Source organism: Tubulanus polymorphus, chromosome 11 (genome assembly GCF_964204645.1).
Source record: "Tubulanus polymorphus chromosome 11, tnTubPoly1.2, whole genome shotgun sequence".
Taxonomy (NCBI): Eukaryota; Metazoa; Nemertea; class Palaeonemertea; order Tubulaniformes; family Tubulanidae; genus Tubulanus; species Tubulanus polymorphus.
Window position 1 is genome coordinate 12,094,477 of NC_134035.1, and position 14,180 is coordinate 12,108,656.

The 14,180-nt window shown below is 39.9% G+C and overlaps 1 long non-coding RNA gene across 1 annotated transcript in view; it reads left to right on the forward strand.

Moving 5' to 3' along the window:
* Positions 1 to 439: 439 nt before the first annotated feature.
* LOC141913312 (uncharacterized) overlaps positions 440 to 14,180 on the forward strand; it is a 32,895-nt gene continuing 19,154 nt past the window's right edge. The window contains exon 1 of the long non-coding RNA XR_012620274.1: positions 440 to 541. This is a non-coding gene — a long non-coding RNA (uncharacterized LOC141913312). The remainder of the gene's footprint in view (positions 542 to 14,180) is intronic.

The window sequence follows — 14,180 nt, forward strand, 5'->3', positions numbered from 1 at the left end:
ATCAGAAATGACATGTTTATAAAGATACAATGCAATGCGATGCAATACAGTACGAGAAAATCTGCGAGATGTATATACGTCTAGAAAACTCGCTGAACGTGTGGTTTGAATGTGTGAAACAGAAAGATATTATAAATCTCTTGCGTGGATGGTAGGTCCCTTATCCATACGCCCTACAACAAGGGTCAAGTCCTCTGAGGTAACGAGGATCAAGTCGTCAGGGTTTATTGAGGGTCAAGTCGTCGGGGTCCTGTCCAGGTTACTGTCGAGTTTTTGTTTTTGTCGAGTCAGATGAATGAGAAGCTACTGTTGCTGCTATTGGTCGATGCTCTCTCTCTCTCGGTACCGACTGTTTGCGTCGTCGATGTTTCAGAAGCTTGCGAGAGTAGTCAGTTCGTACGTGAGCCTCGCTGCAGTACCACACAACATCGGCAACAACTCCCATCATCGTCATCGTCATCACTTTCTGTTGTTAGTTTCGGATTTAACTTGGATTAGAGTTTAAGATAATCGGATTACGAAACTGTATTCATTCGAGAGGGTAAGGCGATATTTAATCAATATCAAAATGTCTCATAAACGATGTAATGATAATCATACAAAGCACTTTCGGCGGCGGAAAACTTTCACAAAAGTTGGCACCGATTCGTGGATCAGATTTCCTTGTTTATACCCGATAAAGTAATTTCATTAGAAAATATTCACAGAATTGATATAAAACCGCGTTGATTGATAAACCTGTTGATTTTAGATAAGCGATGAAATCAAAATTCATTCTAACTAGAGCTTTAAGAACTTTTACGCCGAAAAAAAAAACAATTGAAAATTACCCTGGACGATTTTATAAAATCCACGCAATAAGATGATTTTAGGATATAGTCGAAACGTCGAATAAACTTGTAGTTTAACGAATCTCTTTGGATTCGTTTCATTTCTTCTAAGACAAATTTCATGTAGTTTCACGATGAAGGCTGCCAAAGACGTCGTTAAAGCTAGAAATACAAATAGTTACCGGTGAAGTATATATTTAGAAAACACGTTAAATCCCTGTCATTATCAACACTGCGATTAATCAATCTTCCGTGTGAAGAGACACGAGTTTTGTCGATTTTTTTTCTTCTTAACGGAAGGATAAAGAGATTGCGCGATTGATAAAGGTCGTCGCTGCGAACTGTTGATAACGTGGAAATCTTTATCGGATTAACACGCAATGACGTTTCATCCTACACGTCTTAAATCTTACATATATATATTTATATCCTCCCAAGACGCTCTTGACCTGTCGCGCACGAAAAAAAACCTGTGTCTACAACTTATCGGGGAAATATCAGAGAAAGCCCGCGTCTGATGCTTTTAAACGTATAATCTCAGCAAGACTTATAGGAGAATAGCTGAAGAGTCGATTACGTTTTCATGGCTTTTTGATATCTCAATGTTTTGATCTCAAAATAGGGATTGATCCTGTTATTCATTTGATTGGTAGATTGAGTCGGTGTTCCTTAAAAACCCACCACACTTGCCGGGAGCGAAACAGTGATCGGCGGTCGAGTTTACAGTTTGTTTTAATCAAAGTACATACATATCTCAATGTTTCATCGTACCCGCCCCTCCACAGCTCAGGACAGCCCGTCCCGTCACCTGTTTTTGGACAGCGCATTCAGATATAATACCGCTACCATTTACGAGTCGCTATAAAAATTCACAATCCTGTCTTATCATGTAAGCGAATCATGTCTTATCGAATTGTGTTTGACGCGCCATTATGACGTCACTGATCCGTTTTGACCTTCTTAAACGTAGAATGAACTAGCTTCTTAGTTTTCTGTGTATTTTCATCCAATTAATGAAACTCGTTAATTGTATACATATAAAGTGTTAAAGTGAAAGAGGTGGTTTACGAGTTTTGCGGTTGTTTATATTTCGGGTATAGAGTTAGGCTAAGCCGTATTATCACCTGCGCAGGTATCGTGTGCAGCACGTAAACTCGGTGCTCGATCGGTAATTCTTTTTTATTGCCTACACAGACGTCGCACCGGGTAATTCGTCGCAGAAGTTACCGCCGTCTTGGGTTCAATTTTCATCGGATCAAATGGGATTCCTCGTTTCGGCGTTGACCGTAAACGTGTCATCGCTTTCCTGGACAGTACGGTTTAACTTTATCATTAAACCTTACGACCGCTTTATCGCCGGCAAATGACGTTGTATCTTGTTTTTTTCTTCGATCGACGAATCGGATATTAAGCAAACAAACGCTGACACAACCCACACTCGCTCGACAGCGAAAATAATCATCGTTTTCTTCGAAACGAACGAATACGTCACTCTTGTTTTCATTCATATGTACATTAAGTCTGAATTTACCCGGATTTCAGGGGCGGACCCAGGAGCTAATTTTGAAGAACATTTGGTGTCCTAAAAGGCAATAGTAGGCGCACTCCAGCAGCTGAAATGCACACAGTCAAAAACGCGATGGATCTGTACAAGTCTCACTTGTCCGCCTGCATTTTAGCGCCATGTTCACAACATTTTTGAGCGAATTTCTTCATTCTAAAGGTTTATTATTTGGAAATGAACTGATTTTAATTTCAGAGTTTATCTTAGCCGACAAATTAAGTCATCTAAAAAACCCGATTCCACAGTTTTCTCAGTTGGATTTAGTTTAACAGTTAAAATAAGCCCGTTTTCAATTACATTTTTAGCGGAAGACCGAAAATTCGTTTCTTTAATATATTTTTCGTAGTTTTATTTCTTCAGTATTTTATTGTTGCTTTTTACATCCAGACCTAACGATTTCCAGTCCGCAATTCGGAGCATGCTAAGATAACTGCGGTAATAAATAGTTTTCCTATAATAGCCATGATTTCTCGTTCTTACAAAAAGTGTCCGAGCAATCATTTCAAGGATTTTCCGCTCAGTTTAACTACAGATATCGCGGTCGTACAAAGATCGTTGGTTTCAGTATTGGACCAACGATCATACAATATGTAATGGAGTCATTTTCTAAATGTCAGTGAAATCGATTCAAGTACGCCAGAATGTCTGATGTTTAAACAAGATTCGTTAAAACCTATCACCACGGGAACTGTAAATTTCATATTTGACTAATTCGACGAATGTATTCTAACCACAGCTGGTTCAATTCTTTCGAATGCATACAGCGAACGCGTCGTGAAATATACAGAAATCGTACATCTGTGCGTCTATTCTCAAACTCGCAATTTCCGACTACCTATCAATATCACATATCAAACAGTGAAAGATTACCGGCTTCTCATGCGCAGTTTATTTTTTTATGATACATTTATTCATAAACGGATTACGATATGAAATCGTATACGCCAGTTTGAATACGCCCTAATCCCGAACAACAAAGCGTCTGATCTTTTGAAACTGTATTCAGGCAAAAATTAGACGCGACATCATTAATTTTTTGCGTCATTGGCAGTTTGTATCGGAGATTCCCTTTATTAGAAATGAAATGTTTTACACCAGCTTCTACATCGTTTCCCAGTACCAGTGTATCCTGGGAAGGCAATCAGTCCTCCAGCAATCACCAGGTCTTGTGCTGCCACTCTCAAGAAGGACAGGTGGCGTTTGGGCTTCCGTTAACCTCGGTTTTGGCAGGTCGGCTCTGAGTTGCAGCTACAATTAGTTTATGGCTCTATGAAGAATAGCACTTGCACAGAGCACATCGACGACCAAAACTGCATGGCGAAAACCACTCGGCCAATGCACCCATAGCATATGTCGGTTATCTTGTGCTATCACGTCTCTACGAATCGTCCTCCTAATGTCCCTCTCCCCGCGCGAGGCCGAGCGGTGAAAAATGACGATACGATGCTGTGACTGTGATTAATGGGCAAAGCGTCAGAAGTAAAGTACTTATACGTGAGAAAATCACATTCCAAACTCGCGCACACAACATCCTTCATTCTACGCGCACCAGTTTATAGATTGATTTTTACCGCGCACCGACTGTAATGGTCAACACTCAGTAAACCCGGTCCGTCGCGCTTAATGTCTTCATTCTTATCAATCTATAATAATACATGAAGATCGTGATGGCGCCCGTCGTTAAGCGGACGACGGTATTGTTACTGTTTGATTATTTATAGACGTGGTCTACGTGTTTTCGTTTGATCCGGTTAGATTTAGACTGACCAGCGGGCACACCGAAACGACAAATCCTCTGTCATCAGCCCAAATCGCATTGATAAATATTCTTCGACAGACTCGCGTTTCTTGGTGAAGTTTGTTGCGTCTTCCATTTATTGCGCGTAATGCCTCACATGATTCGCGCGATTCTGCCTGTCTGCTGGATAATGAACGTGTCAGTTACTTCTTTACCTCAAAATGTCTAAACATTTCATTATTCTGCTACTTTTCTGACAATTGATACACGGAGAAGATACAAAAACCTAGTATGTTAAAAACACGACCCTCAATCAGTCGCTTGCCGGTTCAGGCTACGTGAAAGATTGTTTGAATGAACCGGAACCGAATTTCCACGTATTTCGATTTAAACAAAATATTCTGTAAATTCGACCGCCGATCCCAAAACTACATTTGTACTTCAATTACCTACTTCGAAATCAAACTCCTTGTTTCGCTCCCGACAGGTGCGTTGCGGCACCAAATCGAAACAAATCAGAATAAATCTACCAATCTAATTTAATAACTAGGACAATCCCTCTATTAGGATATGAGCATATAACGACCTTCTGCTTTTGTTTATAACTCAATAAATAACCATTCAATTTCTGCACCATTTCCCTTCAGTTTTTCTATGCTTCCCTCACATGTTTAAGCTTTTCATTATTTTCTGAGACGGCTCTAGAAATATTCAACCGCAATCTCCTCTCGATACAGATACATACAACGCTAACATCGTATCCTATATAGATATTACGCGCTCTACTATATCCATAAGCGAAATAAACACGGGAAGTTTTTAACGCTATGAAAACGATTAATTGCTTTTACGTCTAATGTAGCTAGTTAATTTACGTTTCCCCGGTTGTCGTTTAACCCGCGCGATTTTTTTCCGATGGATATTGCGATATGGGAAAACGAATCATCAGGTCGCGATTTGATGATTTGAATATTTCGGAAATTTACGACGTTTTAAAAATGCATTATCGACGATTGAAAAGCTTCGAAACATCGTCGCGGATTATCATGAATTAATTCAAAATAATCAATTAATTATATAGAATTCGTTTGGATTTACGAATATGGACCTTTCAGCGCATTTTTCAACTCCTCGAAATAGGGAACTGTCACTGACTTACTCACTTGATATGATTTATCTATCTATTGTATTCATTGTATCTATACAATCTAAAATATTTGTTTATTGCTGTGGGCTTATATGCCCTTCTGTAGAGTTTCATTGAGTTATCATACCTGATGAGGTTTTGAAGTGAATCAGTGGTATCGATCGTGTTGGATTTATTATTATTTTTCAAAATGAATTTTTCTTATTGTTATGATTTTGTCGTGTTTTTCTCTCCCTCACAAACCCACCACTCCAGCTGGGAACGAAACAGGGGTTTGAATTTGAGTTACACAGTTGGATGGTCGGTCGAATTAACGGATGAAGCCTAAGCGACGCTCAAAGCTTGTAAATGAAGTATAGCAGATTATTAGGTTCACAGGCGCTGCGAAATTCCCTACTGAATAGAAGTATTATTTTTCTTTTCCTTTGGGCTTCATGCTATAATTGGATTTACCTGTATATGATCGTAAACAAGGATTACATCGAACACGTTCCGTTTACAAATATTATAATCTATAACATCATAATACAAATACACACACGTGGAACTACTGGAACTATTTGCCATACGCAGAACCAATACACGCAGACGACTGTTTACTCTCTAAATCCCCAGTCACATTAATGTTATACTAGGTCCAGACAGAGATGAGAATTTGACCAAAATCTAGAGTTTTATTAAACCGATAAAACTGTTGAACGGGGTCCAGTTAGCTGAACTCTGAATTTAGATTAGTTCATTATCAAGCAAAATTTGAAATGTTGATCCAGGTCCTGGTTCCATCCAGTTTCACAAGAAGACTTAATTGATTGAAGATAAAACTGATGGCCCCTTGGCCCAGAATCAAATTCAAAAGCGCATTCTGCGTCTCAATATGCATCTTCGAATCAATATGCGCGCGTAATGACGTCATCTCAATTACGGCTAAAGGAAACAGTCAATGTGAAGGTCACTGATTCTCGAAATTCGACCTCCATAAGTTTTGCTCATTAATCATAACTTAACGAGCGATTGCGCGGTAATTTTTCACAATTACGCTCTGAACTTCACTACGAGTAAATATTGCCCTCCGACCCTGAACAAATATCATTTGTTACAGATACACAAACACTTGTTACAACCATCCGACAAAACAACATTCCGCCCGGAAAGATGATGTTCGTCGTAAGAGAAAGTACAGACATCCCCGGATAGAATTTATGGATTATTGAAATATTCATTGCAATCTAAAAGACGGTCGACGATTCTATTCAATGTATTTATGAAGTTCGTTTCGGTTTTATCGGTTTTTCTGTCAATTTTTCCGCTTTGAAATGTAAAATATTCGGATGATTAATTAACGAAAAATATAAGATCGATAAACGTTTGAATCTCCGTAAGTGACATAATACGCGCCGTGTAAGAGGTTTAATAGATCGCTTATTAACGGATAACCTTGGGAGAAAGTGGCTTCGAATCCCGTAATAACCTTGAAACCGCAATTGTACGATTTTCGGTTTAGTCATAAACGCAGCGTCTAATATTGGTTCACAACTGTAGTTGTCGTAGGGACTGGAATTTGTATTCTGGTTTTCGAATAGTTACAAAATTAAGAAGAATTTCTCTGATGCCAAAATTCACCATGAACTGTGGAATCGATTCCTGTATCAGTTTTTTCTTTAGTTGGGTCTTGTCTTGCATCTCTCTGTAGCATTTACGTCTTTGAATAAACCAGTTCTTATACAGTGCTACTTACGCGGACGATCCTTCCTCTGGCAATGGAACGATTTATAAAGGGGCACGAGAGAGTGAGAGAGTGAGAGATAGAGAGAGGGAGAGAGAATTCTATCTGCGATTTTTCTCTATATTTGCCTCGAGAAACTACAGGTCTCCTTCATTCACAGAGCGCGAATAAAGAGACGAATAACATTCTACTCTCCTTCACTTAATGAATGTTGACTTTACTGGCGATCGCAACGACGGCACTCGACGCTTTTCAAGCGGTCAGTGTCAACCCGTAAAATAATTAGGATCTCTCTCGTCTCGGAGAGAGAGGTAAGTTGTTTTTCCGTCCCCCGAAGAGCTTCTTTAGAGCGCCCGGTCTGAACGTGTGTATACATAACGAATTTCAATCTCCCGATGCGATTTGTTTTCTCGTAAAATCTTCTGCAACTTTAAAAACCCTTTTAGCCGATAAAATCTACACATCGAATTTTAACACGGATAATCCTTGGGAATGTTTTGTTCATGAACGTGCCTGACAGGTTTGACACGGAATCGGGGCTTTCTTTTCACTCGAGAAAATGTACGGACTAAAGGAGTCCATCTGAAACGCGCGAGTGCCCGCCGCGGGGCGAATACCGGTCGAAAACTAGTACTGTCTGAAACTAGCAATTAAACATTTATCTCATGTCGAGATAATAAAAGATAGCTTGTTGCTCGGTTTACTGACAGACTATTATTCGCCGGAAGGTAAATTCTAATTCGGAGGAGTCGATGAAGCCCCTGGTTTCAGTAGAAGCGCTGTGGTTTTCTAATCATTCACCCGTCAGAGAAGATGTTGCTCAATTAAAGTGAAAAGTTAATTATTTTCTGTCTGTTGAACTGTATTCTGTTTTCAAGTTTAAACGAGTCGCTAACTTTAACTTAAACGGATTGAAATCTCCCTCTCCCTCTCCCTCTCCCTCTCCCTCTCCCTCTCCCTCTCCCTCTCCCTCTCCCTCTCCCTCTCCCTCTCCCTCTCCCTCTCCCTCTCCCTCTCCCTCTCCCTCTCCCTCTCCCTCTCCCTCTCCCTCTCCCTCTCCTCTTCCTCTCCCTCTCCCTCTTATTAACATCGGGTCGCGCAGATTTTCTGATTTCATAAAAGCGAGGGTGTTGAATTCAATGGCTCTGACTAGCTAATCGGAATCGGATGAATCCTTCCGCAACATTCAGCCAAATGGTTATCTTCAACTGGCTTTCTCCTCCAAACGGCAGTCGGTTAGTCAAGGTCAAGGTCTTGGGCTCTGATTTATCTGTTTTTCGGTATAGTTGCGCCATATGTTTTTTTTAAACTAAGTCTCAAAAGTCGCATTAAAGCGACGTGTATGAATTATTCGGAGCAACTTTAAATTATTATCGCTCGCCAGGGGATTAGAATTCAAATTAAGGCAACGTTGAATATCTAATTAAAAATCTAACTTGCAAATTTACTATTCTTCAAAGTCCGGCACAGCGGCATCGGGGGTATCGGTCGCATTGATTCCGCAGAACTTGTCAAAATCTGAATTGCACGCAAAGAAACTGACGGAAAACTGTTGAAGTGGCAGTATGTATAGTTTGTACCGAGATGAAAGAACGCGTCGATAAACTAGTAAAATGTGACGTGTGAATAAATGGGGTCGAAAACCGGACCAACGAGATATCGCTGATAGCTACGAGGGAAAACATCTTCCGTAGGAATCCGCGAGAGGTTTGTCTTTTCGCTTTGCAGTTGCGTGCGCCGCGTCAGAAGTTCACGCCGCGTCACATTTCTTTATTCATTTATTCGGAACCTAAGAAAAATGATGTTGTCTGTAGACGGTGCCGGCAGTGAAGACGGTGTCGGCAGTCACGGCTGCGGTCAACGAATAAAAACGAGATATCAAAACCGCAGAGAATTCATAATGAGATTCTCATTAATCAGTGCTATTATCGAGGGATTTATTTACGTGATTCGCCGGTTTTTCTCGCACTGTTTTCGCGTGTGTTTGTTTACACGCTGGTTCTCACACTGTTTCATGCGATATAATCCCGCCCGTTTTAAAACGCTGCCACCAGTTTCCCTTCAGTGGTTGTTTATGGTAGTTTTGTTTTAGAAGCGCCTCGTCAGGGGACGACGCGCAAAATTAAGGTGGATTTAGATCTGAATTTCGTAGACCATATCTAAACAACCAACCGCACAAATTTATCCCCGACAACTACCTGTAAGGTCGCAAGCGACTTATTACTGAGACGAGACTGGCGTTCATATTACAATTAACCCTTAGACACAACCAGTGCGTTGTCAGTAACCCAATATACTTATCCGATATAGAGCTACAGAGTGTGACAGGGGCTGCCGGGCGGAAATACCTGTCTAGACTTCAGTCAAGAGGTTATGTAACAGATTCTTCGCAGTAGACAGGTCAAGATTTTATCCAGATTTTTAATGCCCACTGATGGTTTAGTAGTAGACCGTTTTACGAGTAGCGAAGTGGTCGTTCTTATCGCGTCGAAACCAGAGAGATAACAGAATATTATCTCGACTAAGATATGCCGAAAAATTCATTTTTTCCATATCGAACCGAACTGTGGGACTAAAGCTGAAAACATTCGCGTAAAATATATGAACCTCTGCACCAAGTTCCACAGTATTTACTATAAGTTCAATACCAATGTTGATCCACGGTAACGTATCCAAAAAATGGTTTCATCGTCGGCAATTTTTCTCTGTAAAAGAATGAAGAAAATGACGATTATCTAGAACCGAGAGACATTTTGTTTCGCTTGTTACTTCATCTTTTCCACGGTTTCATTGTGTAGTTATTGTTTTTTTTTTGTTCGGTTCCGACGAAGTCTTTACTCGAGAATATTGAGACGATCGAATTTTCCCAGCAATTTAACACTAGTTAAGAGTTGTAAGATGTCTCCTGCGTTGTTCGACCGTGCGGTATATTTTTTGTACGAGTAAATTGCGATCATTATTACAGGCACTGGATGATGTTGTTGATGGTGACAGCGGTTTTTGCTCCCCGCACAGATTATTTCGATACATCATTTAGCCGCGACAAACCGACTCAGCGAAAACGGCGACAAATCGGCCAATTAACTGCATCGCTACCAGGCATCATCGCTATCACAATAGACTGAAATTATCATCTTCGATGTCTCAGTAGTTATAAACCGGCGAATCGCGGTGACTTAGACGACATTCGTGAGCGACAACCTGTACCACAGCATCAAACCCCGAACCCGATACTAAACCATTCGGGCCGAAACCTGAGATGTATCTAATTCGTCGAGAAGTTGCATTCTAAATATCTCCTCATAACGAATTCTAATCGTTCTAAGAAACGGGTAAATTATGTAACTTTTCCTTGGGCGTGTGTGATTGATACGAAGTAAAGGGAAATATTTGCGAGAGACTATTTCCTGTCTTGAATCTTATTCAGTGAAAACACAAAATGTAGATCTAAACAACAGCTGTTTTTTTATTCCTCCTTATAAATTCTGAAGATGGGTGGAAATATTCCACCGAAACGTAAGGAATAAAACAAAGCCGTTGTTTTCGATTTTTTTACTCAATAACAGAAGGAAATGTATCAGTTCGTCGACTCGGTCTTTCTTTCTAGCTATTCCTGGAAGTGTTTGTATCCTCACCTTCCCTTTCTATCCATCGTCTCTCGTCACCTTATACCGCAAGTTAACATCAGACACTAAGGTTCTTGGTATCTCTAAACCATGGAATGTCCTTTTTCTCAATCTCAGTAAAAGACAGAAGTAGGTTTTGTATTCGAGTTCAACAGTCGTGATTTTTAAATCGCTTTTATCTGAAGACGTTGATGAAGTTAACTATCGGTGACTATCTATCGTGGTGGTATTTATTCATTAACGCACGGGACACTGGTTCGCGAGTTGCCTCGCAAGCAAACACCAGGACACTGACACACGGCTAGAATCCTCGATTCGTCTAATTTTTTGCGCGTGTTCTTGTTTTTTTACGCCGTAAAAACCGTTTCGTTAATGTTTATATACATTGACGTCATCAATATATCGGGGCTAGACTGGTTGCCGCTCAATTGAATTGAATTATCGATATATTCAAATCCAAAATAACTTTATTGATCCTTAATATCATCATCATCGTCATCATTTCGGTTACGCGAGGAAAATTTTCCTTTCAACTGGTATCAAATATATCTTATTATCATATAATTGACTGTTGACAATGTTAAGCAATTCATGTGTTATTCTTTAAGGCGTCAATAAACTTTTAAGTTAGTTTTCTTGTTCAAGACTAGTTGCAGTCCTCGGTAAAACCAGACTCCCCGGGAACTAAAATAAACTTTTCAGTAATTTCACAAAGTTATGCGTATGTCGGTCGATCTTCAAGGTTGAATATTATGTCTTCGTCACCCGAGCCCAGAGAGTGCAAGGATTGATGATCGAGTCAATACAATACGGTCTCTATATACGACGCTGATTTCTGCATTGAATCTGATTGAACTGGGACTCGAGAAATAAATCGACTTAACGATGGTTTTTGAATGGAAGTAATTTCGTTCAGTCGAACAAACTCCACAATCATACCGTCGACAGTTCACGAATAAAATAGCAATTTACCGACCGGGTCCCCGCGCGGCCTTGCGTATCGCGCTGCACTCTGAACGATTTCATTCCACCGAAAGTATCCAATTTATTCGCAAGCGTTCTCGATTTTGAGTTGATTTGAAATTAAAATTTCACGGCAAATCTTTGCATTGAGACGATTAATGTTCCGGCGGAGTTTGAAGAACGCACTCGAACTCACCCCCCAATGAACGAATGATTATAATAACGACGGATCGGATTTAATTCGATCCCGCGGTAAATTCAGCTGCGATGACTCTCTCAAAATACAAACACTCACACACGAGTCCCCTTTGTAACAAATCACGATCTGATTGTTTCGAATTCAACGCGAAATTATATTTATACAAAAGTGATTTGATTAGAGAAACATAAAGCATCAAATCACACAGCGGGTGCTAATCAACGTGGAATTGTCGTCGAATTCAATTAACATTTAGCACTCTTAAATTTCGTCGGAAAATTTCGAATGAAATTCGTGATGAAAGTTTCAGACTTTTGATTTACGTAGAATAAGCCACGCTCAGATAGAAAATGTGATATTTGGAAACTTGATCCGTTCGTTTAATGGCAGATTGTTCCGGGTTCTATTTATCAGAAGATATTATATTACTCGTTGTGCGAGTCTGTTTGTGGGAACGCGATCTTTTAATCGCCCTCACATGAGAGTATTTCTTCTCAACTTCCTCAGAGTAAAATATCACGTTTTGTTCTTCGAAAAACCTGGACACGAAAGTCGGGGTTAATAGATCGTTCAAAGCGTTCAAAGCGGAAACTGTTTGGAATTAACCGAGGAAAATGTGAATAATTTTAGATAAAATGTGATATAAGAGAACTAATTCGATCTTGAACCATCGGAGTCGGTTATTCGACAAAAATCATGGAAATTGGTCCGATGGTGGACTATGAATTTGCATAGCGCCTTATAAATAATAGAACTTTTATCACAAACGCGCTGTCCAGAAACAGGTGATGACTTGAACAGAAATGTGTTGAGCTGCTGTTTGAATGCGCGGAGACAATATCACAACATCAATCAAAACGTTTGTATTATCCTTATTTTAATGACCATTCTTTAGTTCATCGTCAATAAATGAAATGACGGCCATCAGATTGTCGTCTCACTTTCATTTAAACTCAATGCACCACTGGTGCAATGACCGCGGAGTCTTTTAAAACAATCAATCTTTTATCGGAGTCCATAAAAATATCACAGAGGGGCACCGCCGTGGAGTCTTTTATTGGAGTCCATAGATATATCACGGAGCGGCACCACTGGTGCAGTGACCGTGGAGTCTTATATTGGAGTCTTATATAATGTCCCTCATGCGCGTCCGCCAAATGCCTTCAAACGACGTGATCGAACTGAGAGAAGATTCCCTTCATTCGAAAAGTATTCAATCTCGTAGCCTTCAAACGATTTCGAACTATTACGATATAAATCGAAACAACTCTGGAATAGGGTATAACCCAGGTTACTTTGAATATCGAGCGATTGGAAATTTTATGAGTATATTAGCCATGTGCTTATCTCTCGATACCACGTGTAAAACCATTTAATACTTCCTTATCATTAATCCATTCACCTTCTGTTAATGTATTTATTGCGCCGACTACGAAAGTACGAAATTTATGGAGGATTTGCACGATTTATGTCTATTTTGATGAAGATATGAAACAGCGCTTGGGAGTTGTTGAAATTTGAGGATATTTACTTTGAGAGATTTAACGCCTGGATAGCGTTGTTGTACACATTATTCACCTTGACTTCGAACATGTTCTCTGGATACCAGAAGATTATAAGTTTTCAAATTCCACCCGATTCCCGGTACAGATTACACGGTTGATTATCAGCTAGTTTCTCTACTATTATTTTGCCAACAGACAGATGAGCTGACGATACAAAACTTAATTCTTCCTTTTCAAGAAATGTGAACTAAGTTTAGGGTAAAGGGAGGCAACGTTCGGCGTTCTATTTTTGATAATAATGCGTGTTGAAGCATGGTTCGCTGAGCGGCGTGAACCCCGTTAAATTGCGGTAAATTCGACGGCTGTTGAATTACGTATAGTGTTCGCCTTTCGTCGAAGCGACAGATTTTATATCCATTTAGCGCTAGATTCGACGACCGTGAATAAATGAATGACGGCGCTATCTCGTCATTAGTATCATTAAAAACAGCGGAAACTACAGCAATTCGAGATTGGAACGTCATCGTAAAACTAACTGAACTGTGAATGATCGAAAATGTGCCGACAACCGACACCGAATCCGTCATAGTCTCAAATATTCAACCCACGGGGCTCATACCATCAATAACATTCGATTATTAAATCATTCCACTGATATAGGAAAATAATAAGAAAATATCTTTTGAAAAATTGATTAAATCTTTAATTTTCCGCGGCGGTTTTCGTTGATGATTAGCGCGAGTCAGAATTCTATCGAACGAGACAAAAAAGTAAACGAAAACGCTTCGAATCCCAGGATGAAAAAGTCATCGGAGTCGGAGAGAAATGATGACACATTCGCCGCGCGAAAACTTTTAAAAATGCGTCGTTTGTCGTTCGGAATCA